At 41.2% G+C, this 14,092-nt stretch overlaps 1 pseudogene; it reads right to left on the reverse strand.

Annotated features, from left to right (window-relative positions):
- Positions 1-4,508: 4,508 nt before the first annotated feature.
- LOC132601061 (5S ribosomal RNA) lies at positions 4,509-4,626 on the reverse strand (annotated as a pseudogene).
- Positions 4,627-14,092: the final 9,466 nt, after the last annotated feature.

Genomic DNA, 14,092 nt, shown 5'->3' on the forward strand with positions numbered 1-14,092 from the left:
AGACATTGTATCTCACATCATAGAGAAGCATTCTTTATGACTTGTTAATCCCCTTACTTTCCTATCATACTTTCTTTCCCATACTTGCCCCATAATATACTTATTTCCAATCCGTTTCTGCTTTCTCCTGATACATTCTTGGTATATCAGTACATCTCGAATTTTGGCTTCTTCAAGCTATTACATTTCTTTCTTTAGAACTTTGGAAAGGTCATAAGTTACTTCAAAATTAAATCTGTTCTTCCCCCCTTTTTAGGGAGGTTCTTATATCCCGGTAACCTTTGAATGTAAATCACCTTTGATAATTATTTGGTCGACCTTAACGATCCTCCCACTTCTCAGTTCTTTATAATGCCGGAATTCCTTTCATCGCATGGTTTGGCCTATTTTCCTTTCTGCTAGACGAAGTCTGGTATCACATCAAATGCTCATACATCTCAGATTCACTATAAGTGCCTCCTCTATTGTCTTTCCACTTCTACCTTTTTCGACTTGTAATTCCCTGGGCTAATGAATTAATGGGGACAGCGGAATTCATTAAGCCCTTTTTATGGAGCGTCGAATTATACCTCACTTCTTTAACCCTAGTCTCTATTTTTCTACGACCATCTTCTTAAGACCCATGAAATCCTTCTTTATTGGGGTTACCAATTCCGATTTACGTCTATATTACACCATTAAAAGTTAATATTCTACACCCCCGCGGCCCATTCTTTCCTTCGCATAGCTCATTTGTCCATAATTCTCCTTAACTACTTATTTGCATCATAATTATGCATTATAGTTCTTCCAGTGTCTGGCCACTTCTTGTTCTTATCATGGAATCCTTATAAAGTCCACGTTTTCCCTCCTTCTTTTGGTTAGCCTTCATCTTTCTTTTTGTCACGACCCAACCGGAGGGCCATGACGGGCACCCGATGCTAACCTACCCGAGCACCTCTTATCGTACATCTACATTCACATCTAGGTGGACCACATGGCCACATTCACATCTAGGTGGACCACATGGCTTACTCATAATTTACATATATTAATACTGCTAATCTCGTTGGGCAACAACGCATTTATATCATCATCAATAACAATGCCCATATCCATATACAAAAGCCGACGAGGCTATCAAAATGATATACAAAATATGAGTCGACAAGGCTACAAGACATCTAACCATACACAACTGTCTACGAGTCTCTAAGAAGAGTATGTAACATCATATAGTTGGGACAGGACCCCGCCGTGCCCATATGTATGTACACAAAAGAATAATACCCAAAAGTTGTAGCTCCGACTGAAATGGAGCTCCTCTATGCAGTCACTGAATAGGAAATCTATGGATCAAGCCTGTCTCCCTGTCCACTTGCGGGCATGACGCAGTGTCCACAAACAAAAGGACGTCAGTACGAATAATGTACTGAGTATGTAAAGCATAATCAACATCACAGTAGAAGCATAATAGACAGCACAAAAAATAACATGAGATGGGAGAATCAGGAGGTAATAGAGTCATGTGTACCTCTAGTGGCTTTCATCATATCTACTTACTTGTCTTTCATAGGGACCTTGCATTTCTAATGCTTACTCATGTACATATATATATACATATACATATTCGTATTCGTATTTATTCATACTCGTATCCATATCACACCCAACCATGAAGGTTCAGTGTTACATTTCACATACCTGGCCATGACAAGGCTCGGTGATTATACATACCTGGCCCTACCAAGGCTCAGTGTTATCCGTACCCAACTGCAGTGGTGTGCACGCGATAGGAATCATACCCGGCCATATAAGCTCGGTGTTATATAATAGTCATACATACTTAGACACATATACATAAAAGTCCATAAGTATCATCAACATCATTTCCATCATCGTTTTCGTTACCTCTATCTTGAAAGGATCAACTATCAAATAAAGGAGGTACTAGTATCGTGAAAGTACCGAGGATCATGAACTTTAGTAACTTTAGAGATAGAATCATTGGGAGGACACTATGGAACTCATGAAAGCGTATATAGCAAAGGAACCATGCCTTAATGAAAGAAGGGTTAGACTTACATACCTCTTTGTCTCCTTAACTATTTAACGTTCACCGTCGAAGCTTGAATAATCTGCATTTAGAAGGATTCATACCATAGTTATGCTTTAATGATACTCTTAAATCTACTAGAATAATTCATGATTTAACGAAAATTGGACAGCATTTCCCCTATTCCATCGACTTCCACTATACTACAATACAACTCCCAAACATCCACAATAACATCAACAATATCACAATCGAGTAATCACATTACGTTAAGCCTTCAATATTCACTCTTATATTCAACTCGTACTAGCAACTTCATACCAACTTTTGCACATTTTCATACAACGCTTCCTCATCACCATTATTACCTTCCATAACAAGATTATATCCATATCATACTAACAATGATGACTCAAGTTAGCTTACTACTCACAACATCATAAAAGCTACATTTAGACTTCATTTCCTACTTCCTTCTTCTACCTAAGTTTTGCTACAGCCAAGCATTCTCAATAACATGAAATAAGCATAGAAACTAACCTTTTTATCCCATAGGAACAAGATTTGGAGCAACAATCAACTTGTGCAAAAACCCTAGCTACAATGCCCAAGTATTTCTTGAAATCTACAAACCCTAGGAAGCCTTCTAACACATGAACACTTGATTCTTGCAATTTGATCTTTGTAATCCCTTAGATTTGAGTGAAATATGTTTGGAGAAGGGTTATGGAGCTTTGGAGAGCTTGGAAGAAATGTGGGAAATGAAAATAAAGTGGGGGTCGCCCTTGTATATAGAAAGAAAAATCTAACCCGACCCGGTTATATGGCCGATTATACGAGCTGTATAGTTTATACGGTCCGTATAATCAGACCGTATAATCTTCCCAGGTTGCACCCTACTCTGGAACAAATTCATGGACCATTATATGGGCCGTATAATTTATACGGTCCGTACAAATGGTCGTACAACTGAAAATTTTCTGAATTCCATTCTCGTCGACTCGTTTGACTTCCAATCCTCGTGGAACCTTCTTGGCACTTATGTATCACTTCATTAACCATAAAATAGGCCATATAGCATCCCCTCAAGATAATCCTAAATAAATATTAGCTCAATTATAGCGGAAATCTTCCAACCACGACTTACAGTTCACTTCCGTCAGCAAACTAAATTTCACCTATTCGTATGACTCGAAATCTTATAGTATGCACCTTAAGCCATCTAATAATTCCCTTAATCTCATAAGGATTTCATCATCATCCTATGCTCACACTAGCCTACCCGCAAGGCAACACATCCGGAATTTCTGAGGTGTAACACTTTTTGCCGCTACGGCCAATTCATACTTATAATTATTCCCCGTGTATCATCATTTCCTTTATGATTGAATCTCTATACTTTTTACAGAGGTTCTTATCCCCTGTCACTGATATATTGCCTCCTAGTCAGCTTTGTTAATTTATTATCCTCTCTATTTGTCCTTGGTGATTGCTCAATGTTTTCCAATCAATCCATTAGTGTACTTTTCTTACTTTCGTCCTCAGGGTTTTTGAGTTTCTTTACTCCTAAATGTTCTTCTCCACTTACCATTTTATAAAATTGGCCTTGGAGTTCGTAGAATATTCTTTCAGAAGTGCAAATCCGATCTATCTCTAAGTTATCTTTCTGGAATGGTTTCTTCATTTTCGCGGTAAGTGTGGCATGTTACTAAGACTATGCATTCACCTCTTCGGACACCCCTTAAAAGTCAAAAACCCCTTAGCGTCTTTGCAAAACTTGCTTGTTCTTTTCCAATTCACATCCCTATTCGTTGTTACTACCCTTCAGTCCCGCTGATCACACCCTGTTTTCGGGCCCTATGCATTCATCTTTTATTCCACACTACCATGCTCTATTCTCTTCGTATACTTACCTTCGAGATTCATCCGAATGGTTCTTTGCTGCCATTGTCATCCTAAACTCTCTCTCTCTCAGACGTTTCACTTAACCCTTGTTGGCAACATACTTCTGTTGCTTACACTTTTCCTTTTCTCAGGGTATCCTAATTTTCTTATTCTTGTATACTCACTTTCTTCTTTTCCCTGGTGTTACCGCATCAGGCTTATCCAATTCTAACCTTTGGAGAAAATAATATCAACTTGCCCTGTAGCACTTGCCACTTGAAATTCAATACCCTGTTCAATCAGTACCTTTAACATATCACAACGTCGATTACTAGGGCATGCATACTGGTTAACATAACCACACATAACATATCGTATATACCTCTACTAACACCTTTCTTACCAAGTATCCCCAATACTATTTAAACTCGTCCTAATTATGTAGTTGTAACACGTCTTCTCTCTCTTTTCCCAGCAAGTCCGCCTTATCTTTCGCAATCATCTAGAATTTCCAATCGTGAATTTCACACGGTTCTAATTTCCCTCAAGATATTCTAGTTCCTCATCCTTCTCTTATGTTTGAATCTGTAAGACGTCTTAGCACACTTCCCAGGGGGTCACCCATCCTAGTACTACTCTGGCCTAAGCACGCTTAACTTCGGAGTTCTGATGCGATCCGGTGCGTTAGTGCGGGTATGATCGCATCCATCCTGCTGCATGGCCCTTGTCACATGGCCAAAAAACAAGTTGAAGTTCTAACGGATCCCAATAAAAATTCCTGTAATGTATCTCCCTCCGGATTGGAAAGGTCCCTTACTCTTCTAACCGAGCAAATGCTGGTTTACCCTTCAAAACCCCCAATATGACCATCAATCAGCACCCTCGACTGTCTTTCATACCTAATTTTAAAGTTCCTAGTGGTGGCCAAAAACATCCTAATCACAGTTACCTATAAGTACTTTGGTTATCGGTTCCTTTAGAATTCCCATTCGTCAACTATCAAAGATATCCTGCAATAATTGTACACACATACTACTCGGTCCTGGGATCTGTGGTCCCGAATCCACCCTGGGGCCTTTCTGGTACCCCCACTATCTGAAGTCGATCTCTTCATCTCCTGTCAAGCTGCACCTACCTACAGGGAAAGAGGGTTAGAAACGATCTTTCCTAGAATCTGGCTCTATCGCATGGTCTAAGATAGAAGGAAAGGTCAATGATTCCTAAATGCCCCGCAACCTCCTGTTTATAAGTGTGGCCGGCTTCACACCCATAAACAGGACTCTACCGGACACGGTCTGTAGACAACCCTAGGACGAACTGCTCTGATACCACTTTTTTCACGACCCAAACCGATGAGCCATGACGAATGCCCGACCACTACTGACCAAGCACCCTTTTAGACTCGTATTTACTTCTTACTGAGTAACCTGGTAGCCCATAAACAATCTATAACTAAGCTATGCTGTCTCCTGAACAATCAACGCAAGAAACACCGCCTCGAGAACTCACGACCAACGCATACATATAAACAGAAATACTGAGAGTAGCAGTGCAAGCCGATTAGGTCGCTAAATATACTGTACAACAAAATAAGCGCCGACGAGGCTGCATAACATCACGGCTACATATCACTGTCTACAAACCTCTATGGAATACAGACTGTAGATAAGATAGGATAAGGCCTCCGTCATACCCATATATCTACGTATCAAGATAGCATACCAAAAAGGCTGCAGCTCTGGACCAATGGAACGCACTGACTGCTAATGAGGGGAGGTCCTACTAATCTGGATCATCTGGCTGGCTACCTGATCCTGCAGACGTGAACGCAGCGTCCACAAGAAGGGACGTCAGTACGAACAATGTACGGAGTATGTAAGGCATGAATAATATCATAATAAAATACATGAAACATAACATGGGATAAAGAGATAACTTGTACATCTTATTGCCTCTTAAGGCGGCTACCATGCATTCTTAGCTTTCTTTGAAAAACATTTCTCATACATGTATACACAAAATAGAAATGCTATGGAATGTGCAACCTGATCCAAAAGTATATCACATTACCACGGAATGAATGGCCCGATCCATAAATATATTATATTATATAATAGTGCCGAGGAACGAACGGCCCGATCCATAAATATATTATATTATATAATAGTGCCGAGGAACGAATGGCCCGATTCATACCTATAAATCCCGCGTCCGGGCATCTCGTGTTCAGGACGATATCATAATATACCAACTGATCAGGTGGTCACGCATATATAACTGTCACGACCCAGCCCTGTGGGCCGCGACTGGTGCCCTACTTGGGCACCCAAACGGACTAACATACCAAATCGTCATATTATAGCTTAGGTCAATTTTCAAATTCATCATTTTAAATAGATCTGAACATAATTATTCTCTTAAGCGGTCACGCGTATAGAGATATCATATCAGAATAAAAAAAGGGCGGCGGAATACACATCGCCGATCATATGTACATATGCAAACATATGGGCCGTTTTGGCCGCCATAACAAACCGGACCGCATTAAGACACAAACCATAAACAAGACAAGCACACGTAAGACCCACGACCCACATATGTGACTACAGGCCTCTACAAATCAAAACGAAGACATATGGCGGGACAGGACCCCGCTGTACCCCAAATAGTCAAATGTACAAAAACAGATACATAGCAAAAGACATATATACCAAAATGTGGCTCCAGATCAAAAGGGAGCACTCTGAAATAGCAGAAGGTGGGGCCTACACTGGCGGATCACCAACGTCTGTACCTGTGGGCATGAAACGCAGCCCCCCGAAGAAAGGGGGTCAGTACGAAAGATGTACTGAGTATGTAAAGCATAGAGTACAGAAATCCAAACCATAACTGAAGCAAAGGTACAGAAAGGGGATACCGAATCAGTATATCAAAATCTGTACTGAAAACATATGTACATAATGCAATTAGAATCATGCTTAAGGCTCAGGAACGTGGTCGCCACTCCGACGCTGGCGCCACACACAGCATACTCCAGAAGGTTTCAAATCTCCGTACAAACCCCGAACATAACATATCATATCGTCAAACGTATCATAAGCCATATCACAGCATAACTCCATAAACGGTACCCGACCCTATGGCGAGGTCTCGGGAACCGTAACACATCATACTGTCGAATATGTCATAATACGCACGATCACAAAACCGGCCCGGGAACCGGCGAACGATATCATAATAATGGGCACGAGCAGAGTAGTGTGGAAACTAATGCAATTTACATGTCAAAACATTTATGAAACTTGATATAATCATATGACAACCATAATAACATCAAATTCCAGCATATCCAATTCTACCAAATCAGCTTTAGTGCAACGATCATATATAATCACAGAACAATCTTTATATACCTGCCTCGCTATATTAAAATCCCCGACCGGTGTGGCTACTTCGAATGGCTCTATAGGTTCGGGTGTTATCCCAATTTTACTAGCAACGAGCAGAGAGATATACGATAAAGTAGAGCCAGGGTCAATCAATGCATATACAGATCGGGAGAAAACCAGTAATGTACCTGTAACAACATTTGGCGAAGCCTCCTGGTCCTGGCGGCTAGCCAATGCATATATGCGGTTCGATGGACCGCTAGAATCTGAAACACCGCCACGCCCTCGACCGCGGCCCGCCGCTGCCGGCAAACCTCGCCCCGCAGGGCGCATAGCTGAGGGAGTAGAAGATGAACCCGCGGCTGACCCCGTCGGCTGAACTGTACTACCAGAACCACTCGCCATCGGACAATCACGCATAACATGGCCCTGACGGCCGTAAGAAAAACAGGCTCCGGTAGCTCGATAGCACTCCCCTGGATGCGATTTCCCACAATAAGAACAACGGGGCCTGGGTAGTCTGGACTGGCTGGGACCCCTGGCTGCCTGCGAACCTGATACCCTGGAACTCTGACCGGCCCCAGATGGTCCTGCACTGTTGAATCGTCTGCCGGCGGACTGTGTACCCCGGCCTGACGGAGGATGATATCTGCCTGACTGCTGCGACTGAGGTTGTCCACCTCGAAAATCTCCAGAATACCCCGCGGATCTGACCCTCTTTGGCTGCCTCCTATCTCGATCCCTACCAGAAATATCTCCCCTATGCCGGTCCTCCATGCCCTGAGCATAGGCCTGTAACCGGGCGATGTCCATATCAGTCTGCGATGCCATCGCCATGCAGCTGTCAATCAAGTAGCGGTCCAATCCTATCACGTACCGGTGCATCTGGTCAGCCATATCCGCTACTATCGCAGGTGCATATCGAGCCAGAGAATCAAACTCCAAATTATACTCACGAACACTCCGACCCCTCTGCCGCAGCTGCAAAAATCGATCAACCCGCGCCCGCCGTAACTCCGGGGGAAAAAAGTGGCGGAGAAAAGCGGCCACAAACTCATCCCAAGTAGCTGGGGGAGCACTCTCACCTCTGGACAGCTCCCAGGACTCATACCAATTAGCCGCAATATCCCGTAACCTGTGCGAGGCTAACTCAACGGACTCGGTCTCTGAAGCCCTGACCAGTCCCAATGAGCACCGCATTCCCCGAATGAAGTCGTGGGGATCCTCCTCGGGCTTAGACCCGAAAACCTCTGGGGGACTACATGTCAGAAAATCACGAACCCTCAGGCTATCACGCCTGTCATCATCATCGCCTCTCGGCCCGCGTCTGCGAGCCTGTCCCACTACCAAAGTCGTCAACAACTGTACGGCCTCCCTCAACGTCCTATCCTCCGCCCCTGGCTGAGGAGCTGGAGGCTCGGGCGCTGGAGTCTCTGGAGCTAATGATGGGCCTGCTCCAGGCTCCTCCGGTGGTGGTGTAGCTGAACCCTCTGACTGGGGCACGACATCGGGCAAATCCTGAGAACGAGCCCGAGTAACTCTATGCACCTGGCTGGTCTCTCCTACCACCGCCTTGCCCTTCTGGGCAGCCGTCGCCTTCTTCGGAGGCATCACTGAAAAACACAACAACTGATCAGAACAGAATCATCCTAATAGCACAGCTCTATCGCACGATCTAAGATTCAAAGATAGGTAACACCCTAAATGTCCTGTAGCCTCCTGTTTATAGATGTGGTGCACAACACACCGATAAAAAAGACTCTACGAGACACGGCCTGTAGACATTCCGAGGACAAACCGCTCTGATACCACTTTTGTCACGACCCAGCCCCGTGGGCCGCGACTGGTGCCCTACTTGGGCACCCAAACGGACAAACATACAAAATCGTCATATTATAGCTTAGGCCAATTTTCAAATTCATCATTTTAAACAGATCTGAAAATAATTATTATCTTAAGCGGTCACGCGTACAGAGATATCATATCAGAACAAAAAAGGGGCGGCGGAATACACATCGCCGATCATATGTACATATGCAAACATATGGGCCGTTTTGGCCGCCATAACAAACCGAACCGCATTAAGACACAAACCATAAACAAGACGAGCACACGTAAGACCCACGACCCACATATGTGACTACAGGCCTCTACAAATCAAAACGAAGACATATGGCGGGACAGGGCCCCGCCGTACCCCAAATAGTCAAATGTAATAAAACATATACATAGCAAAAGACATATATACCAAAATGTGGCTCCGGATCAAAAGGGAGCACTCTGAAATAGCAGAAGGTGGGGCCTACACTGGCGGATCACCAACGTCTGTACCTGCGGGCATGAAACGCAGCCCCCCGAAGAAAGGGGGTCAGTACGAAAGATGTACTGAGTATGTAAAGCATAGAGTACAGAAATCCAAACCATAACTGAAGCAAAGGTACAGAAAGGGGATACCGAATCAGTATATCAAAATCTGTACTGAAAACATATGTACATAATGCAATTAGAATCATGCATAAGGCTCAGGAACGTGGTCGCCACTCCGACCCTGGCGCCACACACAGCATACTCCAGAAGGTTTCAAATCTCCGTACAAACCCCGAACATAACATATCATCACAACATATCATATCGTCAAAGGTATCATAAGCCATATCACAGCATAACTCCATAAACGGTACCCGACCCTATGGCGAGGTCTCGGGAACAGTAACACATCATACTGCCGAATACGTCATAATACGCACGATCACAAAACCGGCCCGGGAACCGGCGAACGATATCATAATAATGGGCACGAGCAGAGTAGTGCGGAAACTAATGCAATTTACATGTCAAAACATTTATGAAACTTGATATAATCATATGACAACCCGTTGGGTATACTAGTCTGAACAACTGATCAATACGGAGTTTATCTCACAAAAATACTTCTGAAATCGTATTTATAGTTCAAAATATAAATCAGAATATCATGGAGCAATTAAAACATTATTCTATAATAGCCAAAGTCATAAGCAAAAGTCTCTTTCCGATATCATACAAAGATAAGTCTATTAGGGCAAACGAAGGAGTTTCGGAGTTAGTGGGCCCACCTCGGGTTAAGTCGAGGTGGCGTATGTGATTTACGAACATTAGGCCCTATGAAGTCACCTATGAAAGTTTCAAGGGGATTCGGTTACGTTCATGACAATTATGGATAATTGAACATTTCTTTCCAACAAAACAAAGGTTCTAATTCAATTCTGCTGAATGAAATAATACCAAAAGTAAACTCAGATTTCTACGAACGGAATAATCCCCGAGGCTCAAATCCAAACCAAGTACATCTAGGACATGCCAAAAGAAGGAAAGGGATAGCTTTACATACCTTACTTGCGTCCTACGCTCGCCCAAACTTAATCCCCGTTTCGTCCAAAATCTACAATTGGTCATAGTTACCAAATGTAAGTTATAAGCTTTTAGAATTCCAATCTTAAATTCATATTGTCTACCGAAATTTCGGCAGCATTTCCCTTATAATTTCAACGTCCCCGAGAGTTAACTCGGCCATAATATATCAACAACAACAACCCAACAATACCAACAACATCAACAATCATCACAAAACGCACTATAACGTAAATAGTCCTCTTTTCTACATAAGGCGACAACTCCCATTCCATCTTCACAATATCAAGCTAACATCAACATTCTCACATTCATTTACTAATTCAAAGTTATTCAAACATAATTCAATAACATTCCAAACAATACCCAAGGATTCAAGCAATTCCGCCAATTCCATATTCTATCCGAAACTTCAACGAATGCAACAACACTACCAACTCGCATTGTTTTCTTCCAAATTCATTAACAACAACCATAATTCACATTTAGAATATTACTTTCACAATTATATAAAAATCATATAAAAATCACATAATTTCCCATAACAACATACAACCAATTTCAATGCTAACTCAAATTGTTAAACCTTTATTTACGTCACAAAGGTCACAACGACATAACTAACCAACTAAATGAACTTCACTTCACCTTCCCTTCACCACACAATGGCTCACGGCCATGATCCACCACACACACACACACACACGGCTTCACACACACACATCACAACTCCATAATTCTCATCTAATTCCAATCATTACAACATATATGCTTATTCCATAACACAAAAGAATAGAATTCTTACCTTTTCCTTCAAACTTCAACTTGCCGCAAACGTTGTTCTCTCGCTAAACTAATTATATCACGTCGGAGAGCGTCCTGAGCTTAACAAGAATTCAAGAAGAACAAGACTTTAGGATCAAAGCTAAAGGCTAGGAAATTTTTTTTTTTTTTTTTTTTTTTGTTGAATGGTTCGGCCGACAGGCCCCTTAGAGGTGCTTTCAATGATTTTTTGTTTCTTGAATCTTCTAATGGATATAGAATGAAGACTTAGCCCTCTTATATTAATTTGTCACATGACTAATTCATGTTGTGGACTTGGGCCAAGGCTTGGCCGGCCATCCCCTTGATTTGGGCCTCAATTCCATAGATTTGTTTTAGCCCAATTTGTTTATGGATCTTATTTGTAATTCCCGAAACTAATTTTCAAAATTCCAATTTTGTCCTTGGCCTTCCCCGAAGTCTCCACATCAATAATTCTCATGAATATCACACATATTGTTAAATAAAATAAAAATATAGCCTTATTTCCTACAAGGCAAGATTAACCCAAATTTTCCAAATGCGACAAAAACGCGGGATATAACAATAATGCCTCACCCTGTTCCCCATATCCCATATATATACATATATAATATACATATATAGTATAAGTAGCATGCATGAGAGCCCAAATAAAGGTTGTTACTTTATCGGAGTGACGTAAGGTCGGTAACCTCCGATTTATATTATGGAAAATTCATCATCGCTATACCTCACCTCGAAGGAACAATTCATAAGGTGAGATCTACAATAATAATGAAATCAAAGAAATCATGAAACAAGCTCCCTAGTCTCATAATGGCATCAATTCATTAGCTTTGGACTTTCTTGAAATATGCTTATCATCATCATTATCATCTTGAAAACATAATCTTCTTTAGCGTCATAATAAACTTTAAGAATCATGAATCTTTAGCTTTTGGAAACAAGGACATCACAGAAGACATATATAGATTCACAGGAAAGAAGTCATCACGGGCATCATAGAAAACATCTTGTCTTTAATATCATAAAAACCTTGAGAATCATGAACTTCTAGCTTTTGGGACATAGGGACATTATGGAACTAATGTACGGGATCATAAGACGAGTCATGCTTTTGGAAAGAAAGGGACAAGCCTTAACATACCTTTCGGTCTCCTTAGTGATTCAACGTTTATCCTTCCAAGCTCATAAATCTACATACAAACCATTCGTACTATGGTTGTACTATGGTTAGGCTTAATGTCATGTACTCATCCTAAGTCTTGGATTTAATTCCATTTAAAGTCTACCGAAATTCGGGCAGCATCTCCCCTGTTTATATGCCTAGCCCGAATTCATAATTCAACAACCAACAACCACAACAATAATACCAATGTCAACAACAACATTACCAACACCAATATGCAGCATAAAACATCCCACACGATGTTTTTCAAATTCCTCAACCAATCAACTCATTATATGACTGCTTAATAGTTTTACCTTTGTAAATAAATCGGAAATAACATTAATAAGGAGAGATTCATACCTTACTCCCTCTAGTATTGCAATATCTTCACCTTCCACCTTGAATTTGAGCCAAAACTCGTCGATATACGATATGCACTACGAAAGCATTTCAGAAAGCATACTGCTTATATGAATAATAGACAACACACACGATCATGTTATAATACATAAACATGCTGAAACTTAATCCGAGAAATACCTCTCGAAACGTGAACAAATACCTCCCTGCAGATTGGACTCCTGTTCTGCGATCTTCTGCAGCAATCCCAAATTAATAGCTGAACTCTTTCAATATAGGAAAGTATGTTTTCAAACTTGTGTAATTTTTAGGTTAGAAAGAGCCATCCTGTCACACCTCGAACCTGGGCTTGGGGGGACTGACACTCAATGCCTGAACTTGACCGAGCGAACCACATATATGACATTATTCATGAAACATGACTTCGCGGAAATATAAATCATAAATAATTAAAAGGATTAAAATCTGTGTAACTCACATAACTTAATAATTGAAATAGTTTACAACACATAAACGTATAGCCACAATGGCTAAAGAAAACATATGATCAACTGACATAACATGCTAGTATAGTCTATGAAGCCTATATAACATGACATGAATAAAACGTTTAGCGGGATAAGGCCCCATCATACCCAAAATTATCTAGATATACGAAATAATTTGAATAAAGATAACATTGTAGACAAACAAATTCGCGTCGAGAAAACAATAATCAAGACAAGAAAATATTGCAACAATCGTCGTATTTGATTTCAAATATAAGTGTTACAATCTCTATGAATCCTCTGATTCTTCTTTACAAATATAAATTCAAGGGCTTCTGAGCTTGATGGATTTGATCTTGACTTGTATTTACATTCAAGGGCCTTTGAGCTTGATCTTGAATTTGTTGGTCTTGATCTTGAACTTGTATTTGAATTCAAGGGCTTGAAGCTTGATCTTGAATATGGATTTGATTTTGACTTTTATTGATTCGTCACGAACACTTTGATGGCCGCCACGAACAATAATTCTCAGAAGAACAAGTGAATTTGATCTTGAACACCTTGATATTTA

The sequence above is a fragment of the Lycium barbarum genome, chromosome 6 (genome assembly GCF_019175385.1).
Source record: "Lycium barbarum isolate Lr01 chromosome 6, ASM1917538v2, whole genome shotgun sequence".
In the NCBI taxonomy this organism is placed as follows: Eukaryota; Viridiplantae; Streptophyta; class Magnoliopsida; order Solanales; family Solanaceae; genus Lycium; species Lycium barbarum.